The sequence below is a fragment of the Zingiber officinale genome, chromosome 9A (assembly GCF_018446385.1).
Source record: "Zingiber officinale cultivar Zhangliang chromosome 9A, Zo_v1.1, whole genome shotgun sequence".
NCBI classification, from domain to species: Eukaryota; Viridiplantae; Streptophyta; class Magnoliopsida; order Zingiberales; family Zingiberaceae; genus Zingiber; species Zingiber officinale.
In genome coordinates, this window is record NC_056002.1 from 122,633,401 (window position 1) to 122,647,515 (window position 14,115).

The window sequence follows — 14,115 nt, forward strand, 5'->3', positions numbered from 1 at the left end:
AGCCTATTGAATTAGGGGTTGTGCTCAAGGTTAGTAATATTTACCAAAATACCCCTGCTAATAGTAGTTTAAATAATCAGCATGATGATTCAAATAAGTATAAAATTATTCTTATGGTACATGATAATCTAGATATAAATGATTTAAATTCAAAATCACAAAACAATCTAGACTCTGATCAAGTCAAACAAGATTCTGATCAAATTGGCATCAACCTTGACTTGGTCAAACAGAACAATGACCAAATCAATTCAAATAATTTAACTAATTCAGAAAATTTAAAATTAAGTGAGCATTTAGACATAAATAAGTCAAACATTAAAATCAATTCGAAGTTAAAAATGAGAAAATGGATAAAATCAATAATTACCTTAATAAAGTATTTAATAATCAAGATAAAATCAGTCTAGAAAATGCTATCCAAAATCAAGATAATATAATTAACAAAAAATTAACTTTTAAAGATAAAACTAATCTAATAAATTCAATTAATCATTTCAATTTAAAAGGTAAAGAAAATATAAGGATAAAATCAAACATTTTAACAAACATAAAATTGAATGTTAAAGATAACATATTAAACAAAGATAATTTAGAAAATTTAAAATTAACAATTAATAAAAGGCTAAAAGATAAAACTTTAAAGAAATATAATTCAAACAATTTAATTAATTTAAATTTAAAAATTAATAAAAACTTAAACTTTAAAAATAAGCTATTAAAGAAAGATAGTTCAATTAACCTAATAAAATTGAAATTAAAAGAAGATTTAAATATTAAATATACTCTTTTAAAGAAAGATAATTTAACCAATTTAATTAATTCAAAATTAAAAATTTAAATTTAAATTACAAATTAAACATTAAAACTTAACTAAAACTAACTCTAATTATACAAAAATCTTAAAATAAAAAACCAATAATTCAGGGGAGACTCTAGAATAGCTGGCACCTCCGAAACTAACCTACCCGAAAAGGTAACCCAAACAAATCTACCCAATAGGGTAATTAGGACTAGTTAAAAAGGGACAAAGTTTAACTTGACCTATGGTACTGGTGAAATTTGGGATGATAGTACGTTAGGGAAGCTTAGTCTATACATGTCTAGGAAGATAGGGCTTCGACCTGGTGCATTTGGCTAAGTGGAACTAGTCGAAGCTACCCCTTACGGATCCTAACTAGTTAGACCAAAGTTTTGTATTAAATTCAGTGGATAGGACTATTTGGAAAACCTCGAAGGCATGGTTATTCTAATGATGTCCAGATGACTCACCATAGCCCAGAAGTTTATCCAGAGAATGTCTATTTGTTGCACCCAAAGTTAAACCTGAATCTAACACAAAGTTAAACTAAATCCTAAAATTGAACCTAATTCATCTCACAAAATTATAGGATTCTCTGATTGAAAATTTAGATCGGGTGAGATAACTAAGGATTAATTTTAAAATTAAAATTGAATTTCGAATAAAAATTAAAATTAAATTTCGAATTAAAATTAAAAATTAAATTAAAGTAAAATTAAAATAAATTATAATTAAAATTAATTTTAAACTTAAAAATTATTTTTAAATTAACTTTAAACTTAAAATTTATTTTTAACTTTAAACTTAAAATTAATTAAAATTAAAACTAACTTTAAACTTAAAAAACAATATCTTAAAAAATATTTTAACATAAAAATATATTTTAAAAATTCTTTAAAATTTTATTTTAAAAATTATTTAAAAAATTCTTTAAAAATTCATTTTAAAAATCTTTTAAAAAATTTACTTTAAAAATTCTTTAAAAATTCATTTAAAAAATTCTTTAAAAAATTCTTTAAAAATTCATTTTAAAAATTTATTTTAAAAATATATTTAAAAATTCTTTAAAATTTTATTTTAAAAATTATTTAAAAATTTCTTTAAAAAATGATTTTAAAAATCCTTTAAAAAATTTATTTTAAAAATTATTTAAAAATTCATTTTAAAAATTCTTTAAAAAATTTTTAAAAATATTTTAAAAATTCTTTAAAAATTCATTTTAAAAACTCATTATAAAAATATTTTAAAAATTTATTTTAAAATTCTTTAAAATTTCATTTTAAAAATCTTTTAAAAAATTTATTTTAAAAATTCATTTTAAAAATTATTTTAAAAATACTTTATAAATTCATTTTAAAAATATTTTAAAATTTTATCTTAAAAATTTATGTTAAAAATTTATTTTAAAAATTCTTAAAAAATTTATTTTAAAATTTATTTTAAAAATTCATTTTCAAAATTCCTTTAAAAATTATTTTAAAAAATCATTTTAAAAATTATTTAATAAAATCATTTTTAAAAATCTTTTAGAAATTAATTAAAAAATCATTTTAAAAATCTTTTAAAAATTATTTAAAAATCATTTTAGAAATTCTTTTAAAAACTTTTAAAAATTATTTTAAAAATTATTTAAAAAAATTTTAAAACCATTTTAAAAATTATTTTAAAAACTTTTTAAAATTCTTTTAAAAATTATTTTAAAAACTTTTATAAATCATTTTAAAAATTATTTTTAAAACTTTTAATAACCATTTTAAAAATTCTTTTGAAAATTATTTTTAAAACTTTTAAAATGATTAAAAATTATTTTAAAAATTATTTTAAAAGCTTTTAAAAATCATTTTAAAAATTTGTTTTTTTTAAAAAATATTTCAAACTTACATCTCAAACTCCACCTAAAATAAATTAAAATAGATTAAACTAATTAAATTTGATTAAATAATTAATAAGTAAATAATTAAAGTAAAAATTTTATACATTAACTGTACTTTAATGTACTTAATTAGCCTTATATTAATCCCACTTAAAAGAAAGGAAATAAAAAGTTAAATTATAACTAATACTTTCATTAATCAATTCAATTAATTAATACAAAGGTTAAATTATTTTAAATAAGTATTAAATTATTGAATCAAGTAAAAGTTAACCAATTAGTGATAACGATTAATTGTTATTGAATTAATAAAATCTTATCTTATTTAACCTTAAACTAAAGCTTAAACGCCTGAATCTAAAATTAATTATTAATCAAACTATACCAAGAGTACAGAGATAATTATATAAATAATATAAGTGTTACTAAATTAGAAAAATGTATTAGGGCTTTGAAATTTTAAACACCCAAACCGTAGCATTATATTAAGGGGGAGTAATAAAATAAGAAAGATTAATAAATTAAGGGAGAGTAATAAATTAAAGAAGTATCAAATTCAGGGGGGGTTTATTTTTTTAAAAAAAATTATCTCCTTAAGTGTTTTTCAAATTTGTCTTTAAAATATCTTTAGAATATTCTACCTCAATTTATTTAAAAAAAAATTACTTCAAAAATCTTATTTTTAGAAAATATTTTCAAAAGTTTTATTTTAAATAATTTTCGAATTCAGTGGGAGGACTTAATTATTTATTTTAAAATCAATATTTGAAAAACGCTCTCTTATTCTAAGTCTGTTACTTTTAAAAACTAAGTTGTTTTTAAATTTTAAATGTTTTTATTTAGTTTCTTTCAAAATTAAAATTGAAAATTAAATTTTACAAACTAAGTTATGTAAACTAGATTTTACAAACTTAATTTTGCAAATTGAATTCTTTTTCTTGGTTTTGAAAATCAGAGTTTACTTACTTTTAAAAAGCTAATTTGAAAATTGAACTCTACTCTATTTTAAATATTTTAAAATGTTTTAAGTTTGCAAGCTGTGATTTTGAAAATTCCTCTCTAAGTTATCTTTGAAAAATTATTTTAGAAATTAAATTTCTCAAAATTAGATTTTCCTGTTTTTGAAAATTCCAGTTTACAAACTAGATTTTGGAAAATTAATTTAATTTTGTAAAACTGCTATTTAAAAATTAACTCTTATGTTTGAAAAATTATACTTTCCAAAGTTATCTTTATAAATTAGCTATGTTTCAAAACTCGGCTATTTTACCAAGTTAGCTATTTTTCACAAAACTTAGCTATTGTGTTTTCAAACTTAGCCTTTAAATCTGACTTATTTTTATTTTTTTTGATACACCTATTTTTGAAAACTAGCTTTATAAAATCAAGTCTTTTATGTATAAGAACTTAATTTTGAAAATTTGATTTAACAACTTAGTCTTGAAAATTGAACGTTACAAACTTAGGTTTGAAAAATATATTTCACTCGGTTTTAATTGTTTTTTAAAAAAAAAAACTTACTTAACTTTGAAAATTGGATTTTACTTAATTTTGAACATTGAATTTTACCTGGTTTTGAAAACTTTACTTGTGTAAAATTATCTTTATAGAACTTATATTCGAAAGTTTCAAGTTCAAGTTTATTTTGAAAAATTAAATTTTGGAACATATAAACTTATGTTTTGAAAGTTTGAAATGTTAAAACTTGGTTAACTTTAAACTTATACTTGAAAAATTAGCTTTTATATTGCAAAAATTATCTTTTAAAAATTAATCGGCAAACTTAATACTAAGTTATGTTGCTAAATTAGCTATCTTTCAAAACTTAGTCATTTTACAAAAGTTAAGAAATAAAAGCTAAATTGACTATGTTTTAAAATTTAAACTCCCCCAAGTCAACTTGACCTTATTTCGTGCAATATTTACAATGGCTGTATTCTTTTATTTGTATTTTTTATCTATGTTCATGTTTGATGAATGTCAAAGGGGGAGGGATAGGTGGTTAAGTTAGTGCAACAAAATATCAAATTTAAAATTTAACTTAAAAAACCCTATAAATGCTTGTTTTTACTTGCATATTTTTTCACTAACTTAACCAGGTTGTCATTCCATCAAAAAGGGGGAGATTGTTGGTGCGATTAGCACTAATGGTCTAACTCAGGTTTTGATGAATGAGAAATTAGGTTAAGTTAGGTTTGTCGTTGTCTAACACTCTGATCGAGTGTGCAGGTGAAGTTCAGACAGGTCGACGGGCTGATCGGATGTCTGGCACAAAGCCCAGCTAGGTCAACGAGCCGACCTGATAGCTGGCACGAAGTCCAAACGGGTCGACGGGCTGACCGGACGTTTGGCACGAAGTCCAGCTAGGTCGACAGGCTGACCGGATAGCTGGCACGAAGTCCAGACGGGTCGAAGGGATGACCGGACGTCTGACAGGTAAGTAAAGGTAAGTCACTGGAGGGGAGTGACTGTGAGGACGCGTTCTCGGGAAGGGAACTTAGGCGCCGATCCGACTTAGAACCATTTCGGGACTCTAAGTCGAAATCTTGACTAGATTCCAGTCTCGGAGAGACGGAATCTAATTAATATTCTTTTTGTCAAATTATAAACTGTGCTAACACTTTATTTTGCAGGATATACATTTTCTCGGACTAACCTTGTCTTGCAGGAGAAGGAGTTTCTGGAGAAAGGTGGTCCGGGTCTAGGCGCCCGGACCTCCGAGTGCCCGGAAGGGATCTGGGCGCCCGGAGGCAAGTTTTATCTCCATCGCGGCGTCAACACGTGGAGCTCGCTGGTTGGGTCGGCTACATCACACCAGGGCGCTCCGAAGGGCTGCGGGTGCCCCAAGCATCCTATAAAAGAGGGGTCAAGGGTGGAGCTTCAAAAGAAAACTCAGAACTCTCAGACTACTTTCTTGTGCTCTTGCGACGCTGCGAAGCTACTCCGACTACGCACTATTTTCTTTTCCTTTTGTCGGTATTATTATTTTTATTAGCATTTGTGTACTCAATTTGTATTCAATATTTAAATTTCTAGTGAATTACCCAACGAAAGTACTCAACGAGTACGGGCCTTGGAATAAGAGTCGACATAGGCTCCGAACCAAGTAAAAACGAATCTGTGTTAGCCTTGTCTCTTTTCGCTTATATTTTCCGCTGCGCTTAACTCTTTTCGACGTTTTTTTAAATCGATATTCACCCCCCCCCCTCTATCGAACGATCACGATCCAACAGATACACGCTCAACGCCTTCCCCAGAACTCCTGAATGGACGTCCTTAGTAGATGCATACTACATCTCTAAGGACTTTGGGGTAAGTAGTTTAGAAAGTTTATTCTCTACCTTCGAACTTCACGAGTCTCGACTTGCAGAGCCTAAACAAGTAGAGAAGTCGAACCTCAATATTGCCCTACAAGCCAAAAAGAACGATCCCGACTCTGAAGCATCGATTGACGAAATTGAAGCAGCTCTTCTGGTAAGAAAATTAAATAAGTTCGTTAAAACTAATAAGTTTAAATCACAGTCGAGGAAACATTAACACAATAGAAGGATGATCCGATGCTACAACTGCAACAAGGAAGGACACATCAAGGATGATTATCCCAAATTGAAGAAAAAGCACAAGGAGAAGCCTCAAAAATCGACGTCCTCAACACGCAAGAGTCTGAAGGCTACAAGGGATGATTTTTCATCCTCCGAGTCAAAAGTTGAAGCCTTCTCAGGAGTAGCACTGATGGCCAATCATCTCTTTGAAAATGACTCGGACTCAGAGAAGAAGAAGAAGGGGGAGGTGTTGGTGCAACATCCCTCAGGTCAAGGTTGACCTAGTTGACCAAGCTTGAGTCTTGGTTTGAGTTTCGATGTTTGACAATACAAGGTTGATTGAAGAAGAGTCAAGTAGGTCAAGGATGACCGGATACTTGACTGGGAAGTCCTAACTGGGATGTTAGGCAGGAAGAAAGTCTTGGTGAGTGAAGCCAGGCGGGAGGAAAGACCTAGTGAGTGAAGCCAGGCAGAAGAAAATCCTGGTGAGTGCTAGGTGAAAGACCTGGTGAGTGAAGCCAGGCAGAAGAAAGTCCTGGTGAGTGAAGCCAGGCAGAAGAAAATCCTGGTGAGTGAAGCCAGGTGAAAATCCTAGTGAGTGAAGCTAGGTGAAAGACCTGGTGAGTGAAGCCAGGCAGAAGAGAAGTCCTAGTGAGTGAAGCTAGGCAGATTGGAAGACCTGGTGAGTGAAGTCAGGCACAGGGAAAATCCAGATGGATCAAGGATGATCGGACATCTGGTGTTGGGAAGTCCAAGTAGGTCAAAGGATTGACTGCATACTTGGCATGAGGAAATCCAGATCGGTCAAGATTGACCAGACATCTGGTGGAAGTCCAAGTAGGTCAAGGGAGTGACCGGATACTTGGCACGAAGAGAAAAGTCCAAGTGGGTCAAAGGGATTGACCGGACACTTGGTGGGGAGACCTGGCAGGTCAAGGAGTGACCAGATGCTAGGCATGATGTACCAACAGGTCAAGGTTGACCGAATGTTGGTTTGAGAGGCTTGGGACTTGGTTTTGGGTAAAAACCAAGAGCTGGATCGATCAGTGGATCGATCCAGGCTTTTCCCCAGCGAACAGAAAGCCTCTGGATCGATCAGTGGATCGATCCAGGCCTTTCCCAGCGAACAGAGAGCATCTGGATCGATCAGTGGATCGATCCAGAGGTCCCAATCGATCAGCCGATCGATTAGGACGCTGTTGGTTCGCGCGATAAGCGCTGGATCGATCCGTGGATCGATCCAGGCGCTTTCCCAGAGCACAGAGGCACTCTGGATCGATCTGTGGATCGATCCAAAGCCTCCCCGATCGATTGGGAGCTTTCGAATCGATCGGGATCCGACCGTTAAGTCGTATTTGACCTGCAGGCGTGCGATGGCTGCGCTACAACTTCACGATTTCATCTTAGATCCACACAGCGACTTCTCCACAATTCTCTCAAGTCCAGATTGCCAGTTCTTGAAGATTCTTGGAGGCTTTTCCAAGTCAAGAGGCGGATTAAAAACAAGAAGAAGAAGTTAGGGTTAGGGTTTTTATTGTACATCTTGTAAGCTTTTGCTTATCTTGTATTTCCCTTTCTTCTTCTTGTATTGAGAGTGTTGTAGGGCTTCTCCGCCTTTGGTAGTTACCATAAAGGAGTGTTATTCATAGTGGAGGGTGCGTGAGTAGGTGTGGATCCTTGGACTAGTCACCTCTTGTGAGGTGGATACCAAGTAAACCATCCTTGTTAGCGTTGTATGCTTTTGTTTCTTATATTTCCGTTGCATATCTCTGAAGAAACGAGCAACGCCGACGAAGAGCACGCGAAGAGCTATTCACCCCCCCCCCCCCCCTCTAGCTACTTTTCGGTCCCAACAAGTGGTATCAGAGCGAGGCCGCTCTTCACCGGAATCATCGCCGGAAGGGGCAAACAAAACAAGGAAAGCTAGAGGGTGAAGAAGTTGGAGCAATTCTACAAGTCGAAGACTTCATCACAAGAAGCTCAACTTCAAATGGAATTCCGAGATGGACTCGGATTCGACACGAGGGTGCCTCCACCATACACATCTACAAGCTTCAAACTTTGGAAATCAAGGATCGAAAACTTCTTAATGGTGGAGATAGAGCAATGGTTTGCTCTCATGGAAGGTTTTGAAGCTCCCACAAATTCCAAGGGAAAAGTACTCAAGAGGAGCAAGTGAAGCCAAGACCAAATCCAAAGATGTGAGGCCAATGACAAAGTGACCAAGCTTTTGGTCAATTTATTGCCAAGCAACATCCTGGAGCAAATTGGAGAGTTTGAAGATGCCAAGGAGCTTTGGAGCAAATTGGCAAGGATTCATGAGATCCCCTCCACTGTACCAAATCAAGGAGAATCCAAAGAGGGCGACTCAATGAATCAAAACCAAGAAGAGGAGGACTCCGAGGTTGAGAGGTGCTCAACCTCCAAAGAGGAGGTCCAAGAAGCTTCATCCTCAAAGGAGAGCAATCAAAAGAGCAAGGAAGGAGTATATTCCTTGTTTCATGTACAAGAGGATGAAGATGAAGAAGAAGGTGAAGCCTCCACCTCTAGGATTGAGGGGGAGCAATCTTTATTGACACCGGAACAAGAGCAAGAAGAATCCTCCACATCCGGGTCAAGAGAAGAAGAGGATGAAGAAGCTTCCACCTCCACAAGTCAAGCAAAATCAAATGGAGGAATATCATCTTCGGATCAAGAGGAAGCTTCTACCTCCGGATCCAAAGGAGAAAGTGTCATCCCTACACAAAAAGGTATAAACATTTCAATTAATAATAAAAATCATATTATATGCTTTGAATGTAGGGAACATGGGCATTACAAGAGCAAATGTCCTAAATTGGCTAAGAAGAAGGGTCAAGTGGCATTAAAGGGCAAGGAGAAGCCCAAGGAGACCATCCCCGGAACAAAGAAGAGCAAGGAGTACATTGTGTGCTTCTCTTGCAATCAAAAGGGGCATTACCGAAGTCAATGCCCTAATGGGAAGAATGTGGTCAAGGCTCATGGAGGAAGCTCAACTCAAGGGGGAGCCTCCAAGGTAAAAAAGAAGGTATCTTTTATTGAGCCTATTTCCTTGCAAAATGGTAAAAAGCATGCTAGGTCAAATTTATATCATTTTAATGTTATTTACCATGAAAATAGGAAGCATGATAGCGTTAAGGAAAATCATGTAGCTTATCATGCCAAAACCTCTCAATCTAGGGTTAGAAAGGTAGATAGAAACTTAGGCAAGAACCCTAAGGATTCTAGGTATGTACCTAAGAAGAAGAAAAATCATGATTTTAGTGAAAAATCTATGGTTGAGGGATTATGGAAGGAAAATCAAGTCTTGAGATCAAGACTTGATAAATTAGAGAAGACTCTTAGAAAAATCACAAATATGACACAAGGGTCTAAGGGTAAAAATATAGGTCTAGGAGTATCAAAGTCATCCAATGGCCATAGAGGTTTGGGATACAAACCTAAGGCTAAGAAGGATGAAATTTCGTACCATAAGATTCCATATAGTTATGAAACTAACCCTAGGTCTAGTGGTCAAGTCAAGAATACTAGGGAAGTTATCCCTAAGAGTATTTTTGCAATAAATGTGACTAAGGCTTCTAAGAAATCTAAGAAAGTCACAAACAAGGTCACAAGGGAGACTATCCCTAGAGTTGACCTAGAAAATGTGACCAAGGCTTCTAAGAAGCCCAACAAGGTCACTAGGAAGGTATCTAGGGAAGTTATCCTTAGTGAGTACCTAGAGCATCCAAGGAGCACCAATAGGTGTTGGGTTCCTAGGAGCATCTTCTCTACCCCATAAATGGGTTAGAGAGTGTCAACTCCGATTAGAAGGGTAGTTAACCCAACTTTGAGGAAATTGACACTCAAGGAGCATTTTCAAGGTTTTTGTTAACCTTTGAAAATGAAATGGAATTATTATTTACTCCTTGAAAGAGTAAAATGTGCCTAATGGTGGAAAATTGATTTTATCTTAAAATGGCATAAATTGGGAAAACCTAGAGAAATATCAAGTTGGGATTTTGGTATTCTCTTAGAAATTTAAGGCAATTCGGGCCTTGATTTATGTGATTATTCTTGAAGAAAAATGGAATATGCCAACATTTGAGGATATGCTTAATTTTTAAGTGGCATAAACAAATCAAGAGAAATATAAATGTCAATTTAGGTTTTGGCATTTCTTTGAAGCATTTACGACAATCTAGGTTTAACGTTTTAAGTTAAAACAAGTTGTATATTTTGAGTTAGCTAAGTGGTTAAGGATACTTAGATAGGTAATCTAGGCAATTTTATTTATGCTAAACCTTGCCATGTTATGTTTGCCCATCACATGCCATAACACCATATTTAGTTTTATATTTTTCATTCATGACTTATTATGAAAAATACAAAAATACCATGTCATGTCATACATACATCATGTAATTATAGGAATCTTTCTTTTGAAAGCTATTTCATTTTGATGTATGCCATAACATTATCATGCATTATGTTTAACTCCTTAAAAGCAAGGACAAATGACATTTATCAACAAGTGTTTTCAACAAGTGTTGTCAACAAGTGGTATTAACAAGTAACATCCTAAGTGGATGTTCAATATCCACAAAATGCCTAGATAGATATGCATGATCCCTAGATTAGGGCAAAACCAAACTTTATATCTCACAAAGACCAATAAGATGACTTGTATGTGTTTTAGTGCACATTAGATACAAGTGAGATGTTAGGATGACGAACAAAACTCAAGATGTTGATTTAGTGCATTTTTTTTAGTTTTAAGTTCATCAAAACATATAGTTATGTGTTTTCCCATCATTGGGAAAGCTAATGTACAAGTAATGTGCATTAAGCCCAAGGAATATGGTGGGATATTGGTTTTGAAAATGTTTTTAAAATAATTTTGGAAAACCTTGGTGAAGGCTATCTTTTGATAGTAATCACCATTGAATAGTTAGACACAAACTTGAAGAAAACACTAAAGTTTTTGCAAATTCTCAAGTTTGTGTCAATCTTTGAAAATATGATGTATTTTCATAGAAAACTATTTTTCCATGATAAATTATACCCTAAATAATGTTTACACAAATTTTTACGATTTTTGGAATTTTGTAGAATTTTCTAGGGGTTTCTGAAATTGGCTGAAATTGAATTTCAGTAATTTCAAGCCTTCAATCGATCAGTGGATCGATTGGAGTGCCTCAATTGATCAGCCGATCGATTGAGAAGGCATTTCTCGCGAGCAGAAGCTCGCTGGATCGATCCAAGAAGACTGAATCGATCAGTGGATCGATTCAGAAGGGTTCAATCGATTGGAACCCAACTCTAATCGATCGAAGATGCTGATTTTGGCTGGGAAGGTCTGATTTCAGCATCTTTGAATCTATTTTAGTCTAGGTAACCATTCCAAACCCCTGAAAATACATTTGTATACATAAAAAGAGTGTTTTCGTGTGGAAAACAAGGATGGATTGGTTAAGGAAGGCTAAGTTGAAGTTTAGGTTGAGGTTTGTTTCAAATTTTGAATATTTGAACTTCAAAACTTCTAAAATTGGGTTTCCTAAAGTTTTAGGGATTCCAAGTTATTGTTGGTGCAATGACAGAAGTTACCACCATGTCTTTAGGGGGAGGGACTCTTTAAAGACATGAAAATTATTTTTCATGAACCTTGGAAGGTGTTTAACCTTCCGTCAAGAACATGCTCAAGGTTGAGCGTTTGAACCTTAATGGGGAGTGGATATCCTCATTGTTCAAGTGGTTTCAAGTGGATAATGCTCAAGGATGGGCATTTGCTTACATTAGGGGGAGAATGTAGGGTTAAGGATAATGAAGGGTATGAAACCTTCATTATCGTGTTGATCACAACGAGTGAAGTTGTGAACAACGATGAGCAACTCTTCAGGGGGAGAGTTTTCAACAAGTGAATTTGTTGATGTGTGCCCAAAAATGGGGCATGGTTTGATGTGTTCCAATAGGGGGAGAATGAAAGGGAGTAAGTTAGGCTTTCATTACCTAGAGGGAGTTTGCCCTCTTAGGGGGAAAATGAAGGGCTTAACTTATGTATTCATTACCTAGTGGCATGAAGAAGGTTTAGGCTATGAGATTAGCCTAACTTACATGTGGTATTGTAAGTGATAGTGTTGGTATTGTCAAACATCAAAAAGGGGGATATTGTTGGTGCAACATCCCTTAGGTCAAGGTTGACCTAGTTGACCAAGCTTGAGTCTTGGTTTGAGTTTCGATGTTTGACAATACAAGGTTGATTTAAGAAGAGTCAAGTAGGTCAAGGATGACCGGATACTTGACTGGGAAGTCCTAACTGGGATGTTAGGCAGGAAGAAAGTCCTGGTGAGTGAAGCCAGGCAGGAGGAAAGACCTAGTGAGTGAAGCCAGGCAGAAGAAAATCCTGGTGAGTGCTAGGTGAAAGACCTGGTGAGTGAAGCCAGGCAGAAGAAAGTCCTAGTGAGTGAAGCCAGGCAGAAGAAAGTCCTGGTGAGTGAAGCCAGGCAGAAGAAAATCCTGGTGAGTGAAGCCAGGTGAAAATCCTAGTGAGTGAAGTTAGGTGAAAGACCTGGGGTGAGTGAAGCCAGGTAGAAGAGAAGTCCTAGTGAGTGAAGCTAGGCAGATTGGAAGACCTGGTGAGTGAAGCCAGGCACAGGAAAAATCCAGATGGATCAAGGATGATCGGACATCTGGTGTTGGGAAGTCCAAGTAGGTCAAAGGATTGACTGCATACTTGGCATGAGGAAATCCAGATCGGTCAAGATTGACCAGACATCTGGTGAAAGTCCAAGTAGGTCAAGGGAGTGACCGGATACTTGGCACGAAGAGAAAAGTCCAAGTGGGTCAAAGGGATTGACCGGACACTTGGTGGGGAGACCTGGCAGGTCAAGGAGTGACCAGATGCTAGGCATGATGTACCAACAGGTCAAGGTTGACCGAATGTTGGTGTGAGAGACTTGGGACTTGGTTTTGGGCAAAAACCAAGAGCTGGATCGATCAATGGATCGATCCAGGAGATGGATCGATCAGTGGATCGATCGAGGCCTTTCCCAGCGAACAGAAAGCCTCTGGATCGATCAGTGGATCGATCCAAAGGTCCCAATCGATCAGCCGATCGATTGGGACGCTGCTGGTTCGTGCGATAAGCGCTGGATCGATCCGTGGATCGATCCAGGCGCTTTCCCAGAGCACAGAGGCGCTCTAGATCGATCCGTGGATCGATCCAAAGCCTCCCCGATCGATTGGGAGCTTTCGAATCGATCGGGATCCGACCGTTGCGTCGCATTTGAGCTGCAGGCGTGCGATGGCTGCGCTACAACTTCACGATTTCATCTTAGATCCACACAACGACTTCTCCACACTTCTCTCAAGTCCAGATCGCCAGTTCTTGAAGATTCTTGGAGGCTTTTCCAAGTCAAGAGGCGGATTAAAAACAAGAAGAAGAAGTTAGGGTTAGGGTTTTTATTGTACATCTTGTAAGCTTTTGCTTATCTTGTATTTCCCTTTCTTCTTCTTGTATTGAGAGTGTTGTAGGGCTTCTCCGCCTTTGGTAGTTACCATAAAGGAGTGTTATTCATAGTGGAGGGTGCGTGAGTAGGTGTGGATCCTTGGACTAGTCACCTCTTGTGAGGTGGATACCAAGTAAACCATCCTTGTTAGCGTTGTATGCTTTTGTTTCTTATATTTTCGCTGCATATCTCTGAAGAAACGAGCAACGCCGACGAAGAGCACGCGAAGAGCTATTCACCCCCCCCCCCCCTCTAGCTACTTTTCGGTCCCAACAAGTGGTATCAGAGCGAGGCCGCTCTTCACCGGAATCATCGCCGGAAGGGGCAAACAAAACAAGGAAAGCTAGAGGGTGAAGAAGTTGGAGCAATTCTACAAGTCGAAGACTTCATCAC